Source organism: Corvus cornix, chromosome 10, assembly GCF_000738735.6.
Source record: "Corvus cornix cornix isolate S_Up_H32 chromosome 10, ASM73873v5, whole genome shotgun sequence".
Taxonomy (NCBI): Eukaryota; Metazoa; Chordata; class Aves; order Passeriformes; family Corvidae; genus Corvus; species Corvus cornix.
Genome location: NC_046340.1, coordinates 5,257,528 through 5,264,672, shown reverse-complemented (window position 1 = coordinate 5,264,672; position 7,145 = coordinate 5,257,528). Strand labels below are relative to the sequence as shown.

Genomic DNA, 7,145 nt, shown 5'->3' with positions numbered 1-7,145 from the left:
TCCGGCCGCGGTGACGTCCCGTCCCGTCCCGCCCCCCTCCCGCGCATGGTACGGCCCTCCGGGATTCCCTCAGTAAGGCAGGCGGGAATGCGGCAGTGGAGGTGGCCGCGTGGCCTAATGGATAAGGCGTCTGACTTCGGATCAGAAGATTGCAGGTTCGAGTCCTGCCGCGGTCGCGCCGGAGCGCTGTGCTGGCGCTGGTATTTTTGCTGCGCTAACCCCTGCGGGGGCTTCCGCGGCCCCGGTACCGGGGTCACCGCACCCGCGGTGCGCCTTTTGGTCCCGTGTCTGACCGCGGAGCGGGGTGGGAAGCGGCTGCGTGCGAGCAGAATGGGATACTCACGGTGGCGGGGCCGGGACGCACCGCGCCGGTGCCTGTCACGTTGAAAGCCCCAAGCCTCACGGATGGATTGAGGGTGGAGCAGTGGCTGGAGAGCCAAACGTGAGCGCAGGGTGTGGGATAATGGGGTGTAGGGTACAGGCAAGAGGGTGTAGGGTGCAGGGAATGGGTGTAGGGTTCAGGGAATGGGATGTAAGGTGCAGGGAATGTGTGCGGGGTGCAGGACGGAGGATGCAGGATGCAAGGAATGGGATGTAGGGTGCGAGGAATGGCATCCGGGGTGTGGGGAATGGGATGCAGCGTACAGGGAAAAGGCCACAGGTGCAGGGAGTGGGATGTAGGGTAGTGGGAATGGGTGCTGGGTGCAAGGAATGGGATGCGGGTTGAAGGGAAGGAAAAGGCCATAGATGTAGGGAATGGGATGCAGAATGGAGGGCAGGGATACAGGGTGCAAGGAATGGGATGTAGGGTGCAGGGTATGGATGTGGAGCGCAGGGAAGGGCATGTAGGGTGCAGGGAAGGGCATGAAGGGTGCGAAGAAGGGGATGTAGGGTGCAGGGAATGGGATGCAGAGCGCTAGGAATGGGATGCAGGGTGCAGAGGAAAAGTCACAGGTGCAGCGAATGGGATGCCAGCTGCAGAGCAGGTGGATGCAGGGCGCAGGGGATTCAGGGTGCAAGGAGTGGGATGTAGGTTGACAAGGAAGGTAAATAGGCGGTGCCAAGGTCCGCACAGGTGGGTGCCGGCTCCCTGCACGCCGCAGGAGCTGTTCTGGCCGGGACGGTGGCTCCCGGCAGAGCCCAGCCCCGCGCTGACCGTGCCGTGCCGTGCCGGGCCGTGCCGTGCCGTGCCGTGCCGGGCCGGGCCGGGCCGTGCCGGGCCGTGCCGTGCCGTGCCGTGCCGTGCCGTGCCGGGCCGGGCCGGGCCGGGCCGGGCCGTGCCGGGCCGTGCCGTGCCGTGCCGGGCCGTGCCGTGCCGTGCCGTGCCGTGCCGTGCCGTGCCGGGCCGTGCCGTGCCGTGCCGGGCCGTGCCGGGCCGGGCCGGGCCGGGCCGGGCCGGGCCGGGCCGAGCCGCCAGGTGGCGCTGCGGCCCCGCCGCTGTGGGCCGGGCCGGGCCGGGCCGGGCCCCGGGGCCGTCGGGGCGCGGACACCGCTCGGGTCCCGTCCCGCTCCCCGCTTCACGTGCGGCACCGGGCAGGGGCACCGAGCACCGTGACCTCCCCTTCGCCCCTCCCTGCCCCTGCGAAGCTCCAAACCCCGGGTGCGCCTCCGCCCCAATACTCCAGCTCCGCATCACCCTCCTCTTGGGGATGCAGGATTGGGGGGATGGAGGGCGAGGAACCGCTGCTCTCCGCTCTCCAAAAAGGCAGAGCCAGCACGGGAGTGGTGTGGGATGTGAGGAACGCGCGCACACACACAGGGCGCGATGCAGGGTTCTGAGGCTTTGAATGCGTTTCACAGCCTCTCGATGCCCCTAAAGTCCCTGCTGCCCCGCAGCCTGAGATTCCATGGGGGGTTGTGCTTCGCCGTGTTTCACCCAGCAGCAGGAGGTACCCGGTTTGCCTGAGCCTGCCAGGAGCCACAGGGGACGCCTGTCCTCGGCCACCTCCATACCGGGGACTTGAGGTTTCCCGGTCTTTCTGCGGGAGCTTGGTGGGGCTCAGGGTGCGCAGCCGGCGGGGAGAGATGCTCCAAGACCGCGGGTGCTCTGGCCGGGATGGAAGAGCCATGAGCTGCCCTGGAGTGAAGGGAAGAAGGGTTTAGGGACCCCCGGCTCCTGGGTGGTTCTGGGAAAGGAGCCGGGTGCACTTGTTCTCCCCTCCGACGCATTGTGTTAACACCGATTTCTCTTATTTGGCGTCTTTTATCTACTTATTTTTATTGTGTTCGCAAAAATTGAAATTTTAAAAAATTCAAACCCGCCCCACCAAACAAATTTCTCCTCTCTCCAAAGCGTAAATAGAAAAAATAAATTCTCCTCTAAATGTTTCTCGCGGCAGCGCTCCAGGGAGGGTTGATGACAACGAGCTCCGCTGCCTTGTCCGCAGGCAGGACCGGGCCGGGGCTGCCTGTGCCTCACCCGAGTGCGGGCAGGAAGGTTCGGCAAGGCACGGCACCGCTATAAAAAAAAAAAATCACCACTGTGAACAACCCGAAATAACCTCCCGTGCGTGTCTCAAAAATCCGCCGTTTCAGCAGAGCTGAATGCAATGCATAAGTCGGAATGGGATGTGTATAGTATTTTTTTTTTCATTCCCTAGGTTTTTTGTTTTTATGTCTGTCAGAGAACCATCCCCATCCAGGTGTGCCCCGTCGGGGTCCGGTACCAGAGGTGGGAGCTGCGACTTCTCCCCCTGCTTCTTGGAGACCCCACTCCCCGCCGGGAACTCAATGCTGTCTGTCGGATAATGGGGCGGTGGGACTTTGTTTAACCCCATTGCCCCGGGGGCCAGGGGTCAAGGGCTTCCTCTTCCCCCGGGACACGGCGGAGACGGCGGAGACGCCGTTGGTCACAACAGGAGGACTGTGGCGAAGAGGGGGATGTGATGGCCGCAGTGTCCCCCTGTCCCCGCCGCGGCCCTCCCTGTGCGATCGGCGTGGGATCCCGTAAACCTCCGTCTCTCCCCGGCGTCGAGACGCTGAGAAGGGCTCCAGGTGGGTGTTTTGGGGGAGCAGGGGGCGGCCAAACATCACCACGGGGCAGAGGGTGATGATGCAGAGAGGCGGCCCCTGCCTTCCAGCATCGCCCGGTTCTGCTTTCCTCTCCCAGCTGGAGCAGGACGTTTTTAACGGGGTGCCGGTTTTAATGGGGTTTCACCCCCGCCCTCCACAGATAGAGATGTCTCAGCTGCCCCCCCGGAGCCAAGAAACGGGAGAAACGGGCGATTTTTATAGGTGACGTACGGGCTTACGTGGGAATCCGTGCCCAGCACTGCTTTTTCAGCTTTTTTTCTCCCGAAATAACCTTTCCGTGAAGCTCGTACCCCCCTATTCCAGCTCGCAACCCCTTTTCCAGGCTGGGGAGGAGTCGGGAGAGAGAGAAGGAAAAGAGAAAAGAAAAGCACCCCCGACATCCAGCTCTCTCCCTGGTCGGGAAGCGAGCCCCGGAGCTCCCAAAGTGAGCGCTGAAGAGGGCGACGGGAGACAGGCGGGAGCCGGCTCCGAGGTGGAGGGGTCGGGGGTGGGATGAGAGTAGAGGAGGACCCTCCTTTTCGGGATTAAGGGAGAACCAGCGAAGGAGGGAAGCTGGCGGCACCGCGGGCATCCGAGGTAAGTCCCTCTCCTGCCCGCCGCGGTGGTACCTGAGGCAGGGCGCTGCTGCGGGGGATGCTTTGAGGGTTCAAAGGAGCCTGGTCCCGGGGAGTGCCCATTCCTGGGGCTGCCCCATCCCAACCACCGGGCTCTGCGGGGCCGGGGCTGCTTTGGCGGCTGCGGCTCCTGTGGAATCAATCGGTGCCGGTTATCCCGGCCCGGGGGCTGCCGGCAGCCCCTGCCCCGCGCTGTGCCCGCTCCCTCGGGGTTGGGTCGGGGTCCCCCCGGGCCGAGCAGCCCACGGATCCCGCTCCCAGCCCCCGGGGCTCCTCCCGTGCGTGTCTCAATTCGCTCAGGCTTGACTTGGCAATAAGCTCTCTCAATAGGGTGACAATAGAGCCCCGGTGGGACCCGAACAAAGAATTTGAAAGTAGTTAAATTGCAGGACACGTCCATCGCCTGGGTGCTTGAGTTAAAAAAAAAAAAAAAAAAAAAAAAGAGAGAAAAAAAAAAAAAAAAAAAAAAAGAAAAAATCAGAGAAAAGAAAAAGGAGAGAGACTTTTCTTTGGGCTGGTGAGAAAATGCTCAGGGTAAAAGTTGGTTTGGCGTCTTCATTTCAGCGACAATGGAGCAGAGCTAATTCAATAGGAAACGCGGGGATTTTTTAATGAAAAGACCGCCGGGGTTACACCGAAGTTAAGCTCTTGTGAATTAATTATTAGGGCAAATAAACTGGGAGGGGGGGAGCGCTCGGGAGGGAGTGTTGCAATTTCTTAATATTCTCCTTTTCGTGTTTAACGACAATGCCATTAGGTTTTCGACTCTGGGTGAGCAAAAGGATTTCTTACATTCCCCGGCAAGAGGAGAAGACGCGCTTTTTTTTTTTTTTTTTTTTTTTTAATGGCGTTAATTGCTTTTAAAATAAAATACTACGGAATTTGGCAACAAGCTCCGATTTCTGCTGGCGGTGGCATTTGGGGCTGTGTTTCCTTTCGTGGCAACTCGCAGATGCAAAAAAGGAAAATAACGGGGGAATTTGAAAACACGAATGTAAAGGCGAGGCGGCGTGTTCGGCTGTTGCAGATCTCTCGGGCTCGATCGGTGTATTTTTTCCTACATAGAAATCCTGTCTGGGAATCCCTGTGTGTTCATCGGGGCAGCGAGAGTCTCCCCAGAGCCGCTCAGGGGCATCGGTGGAGTGAATTGGAGATAAAAAATTAGGAGCCAGGTTAAACGCAGGAAGGAAGAGGAGAGGTCGGAAGCAAAGTAAAGGTGTGCCAGGAGGGATTGGGGTGTGGGGGATTGTGGTTTTTTGGGGAGGGCTTTTTGAGTCTTACAGCAGAAGCTGCAGGCGGTGCAGTATATGTGTGATTCTGTAAAGACGATAAGGAAGATAGAGACGGAGGGGAGAGGAGGGGGACGCGCCGGCGGTACCTGCGTGCCCACGCCCCGGTCCCGGCTCGCTGCGGCCGCCGGGCGCTGCGCTGCGGCTGTCGGGGCGAACTGGGCTCCGGACTCGGCCTGTCCGTGTCGGAGAAGGCACGGCACGGCCCGGCCCGGCCCGGTACGGCCCCAGGAGGGACCCCCTTTCCAGGGCAGGGGCTGCGGCCCGGGGGTAGCCTGTGCCCTGGCTCTGCCCGACGGCCGCAGGCGGGCTGTGCCGTGCCGTGCCGTGCCGTGCCGTGCCGTGCCGTGCCGTGCCGTGCCGTGCCGTGCCGTGCCGTGCCGGGCCGTGTCGGGCCGGACTGGGCAGTCGCGGGTCCTTTCAGCATTTGGACAGCGGTGCGGGGCCGGGAAGGCGGCCGGGGGCCGGCGGGAGCTGCCCGGGCCAGGGGAGGGTAGGGGCGGCCGCAGCCCTTTCCCTGTCCGCCGTCACGGGGGTCCGTTCCTCAAGGGATGGGGGCACCGCCAAGAGGGGGCTCGGGTGGCGGGGGGTGAGGGGAGCTGCCCCCTCTCTCCCCCCGAAGAAACGCTCCCCGGGGCCGGGGGAAGAGTGGGGTGCCCGGTGGGGCGGCCAGGTGAGCGACGGCCGCCCCGGGGGAGCGGGAGGCAGAGGGGCTCACCGGGGGGAAGGGGGGTGCACGGCCCCCCTTCCCCGCGCAGCCCCGTCCTCGGGGGGTAATTAAGGGGTGAGGCGGAGGGGCTGCGCTTTCTGCTCGGCGGAGCCTGCCAGCCACCAGCCCCCGCCGCCACCGCCGCCTTCCTCCCGTCCTCCTCCTCTCCCCCTCCCTCCCACCGCCTCCTCCCCTCCCCCTCTCCCTCCTCCTCCTCCTCTCCGCCATGGTTGGAGTGAATAGGCGGCTGCCGGGCTGACGTCAGTGCGGGCAGAGCCTGCCGGCGGCGGCAGCTCCCGGCCAGCGACCAGAGCCGGCACCGGCAGCAGCCGGGAAGACGCACGGAGCCGGGGCAGAGCCACCTCCGCGGCCCCCGCCGGCCCGCGCCCGGGGCTGGGGCTTGCGGGGGCCACTGCTCGGCCGGGGGCAGCCCTGCCCGCCCCTCCGCCCGCCCCGGGGAGGGGAATGGCCCCGCCGCCCGCTTCTCCCGGGGACCATCGTCCTGCCCTCCGCACGGCAGCAGAGTGAGTGTCGCGGCCGGGCATCGCCGCCTCGGCGGGGCGGCCCCGGGGAGGCGGGAGGGCGCGGGGGCAGAGTCTTCTCCGGGGGGGACACACCGGCTGCCGGAGGGGGAGGAGGGAGGCAGGGAGAGAGGGAGGGGGGATACGAAGTTGGGCAGGTCCCCGCCGGGAAGTTGGGCGCCTCCAGGTGCCGGCACCACGCGGGACCGGGACGGCCCCGCGCGGCTCCCTGGCCCCGGCTCACCCTTCGCGGGGCACGAGAGGGAGACACAGGGGACCTTTTGCTGCCGGGGACGCGTTTGCTCCGGCAGCTTCTCCCTGGATGCCCGGGACGTTTTAGCTCGGGAGCGGGGCTCGGGGCAGGCTGAGCCCCGACGGGACGGCGGGGAGCCGGGACCGAGCGCTGCCGGGGGGCTACCGAGTTTCCCCCAACCTCCCCTCTCGCCGGTCGGAGAAGCGGCACCGGACAAAACGCCCGGATGAGGCCGAGCCTCCCGGGACACCCAGGCTTTAGGCCGCGGGAGAAATCCCGAGCTCCCGAGGAAGTTCATCCTCCCGGTGCAGCGGGTGCTGCTACTGGGCCTGTTTTTAGGGGTGAGGGGGAGGCGTCCCGCTCCCTTGCTCGGATTTACCCCTGAGGACCAGCAACGGGGCTACCGCTGCTCATGCCCTGATCTGCCACCAGCTTCTAGTGCTGGAGGATATATTTCATTTTTCATTTGCTGTATCCATTTTCTTTGCTAAAAAAAAAAAAAAAAAAAAAAAAAAAAAAGATAAAAAAGGCTATTTTATTTTATTTCATCCCTGTTTTTTATCATTTTCTTTTTCTTTCCTTTTTTTTTTTCCTTATTTTTTTTTCTTTTCTTTTTTTCTTTTCTCCCCGCATTCATTCTTCCTTTCTGCTCCCTCCCTTCCCGCGAATGGTTATTTCCTCGGGGTTTGTTGTTTGGTTTTTGTGTTTTGTTTTGGTTTTTTTTCC

General features: G+C 62.9%; 1 long non-coding RNA gene and 1 other non-coding gene across 8 annotated transcripts in view; both read left to right on the top strand.

The window, feature by feature from the left end:
* Positions 1 to 103: 103 nt before the first annotated feature.
* TRNAR-UCG lies at positions 104 to 176 on the top strand. The gene has a single exon. It is a non-coding gene; the product is annotated as a tRNA-Arg (tRNA).
* A 1,516-nt stretch (positions 177 to 1,692) lies between these two features.
* The window catches only part of LOC104683938, a 44,739-nt gene continuing 39,286 nt past the window's right edge, over positions 1,693 to 7,145 (top strand). Inside the window, exons 1-3 of one of the 7 annotated variants that reach the window (XR_005602773.1) lie at positions 1,701 to 2,994; positions 3,173 to 3,234; positions 3,356 to 3,609. This is a non-coding gene — a long non-coding RNA (uncharacterized LOC104683938). The other 6 variants (XR_005602770.1, XR_005602771.1, XR_005602772.1 and 3 more) reach the window with 6 other exon arrangements.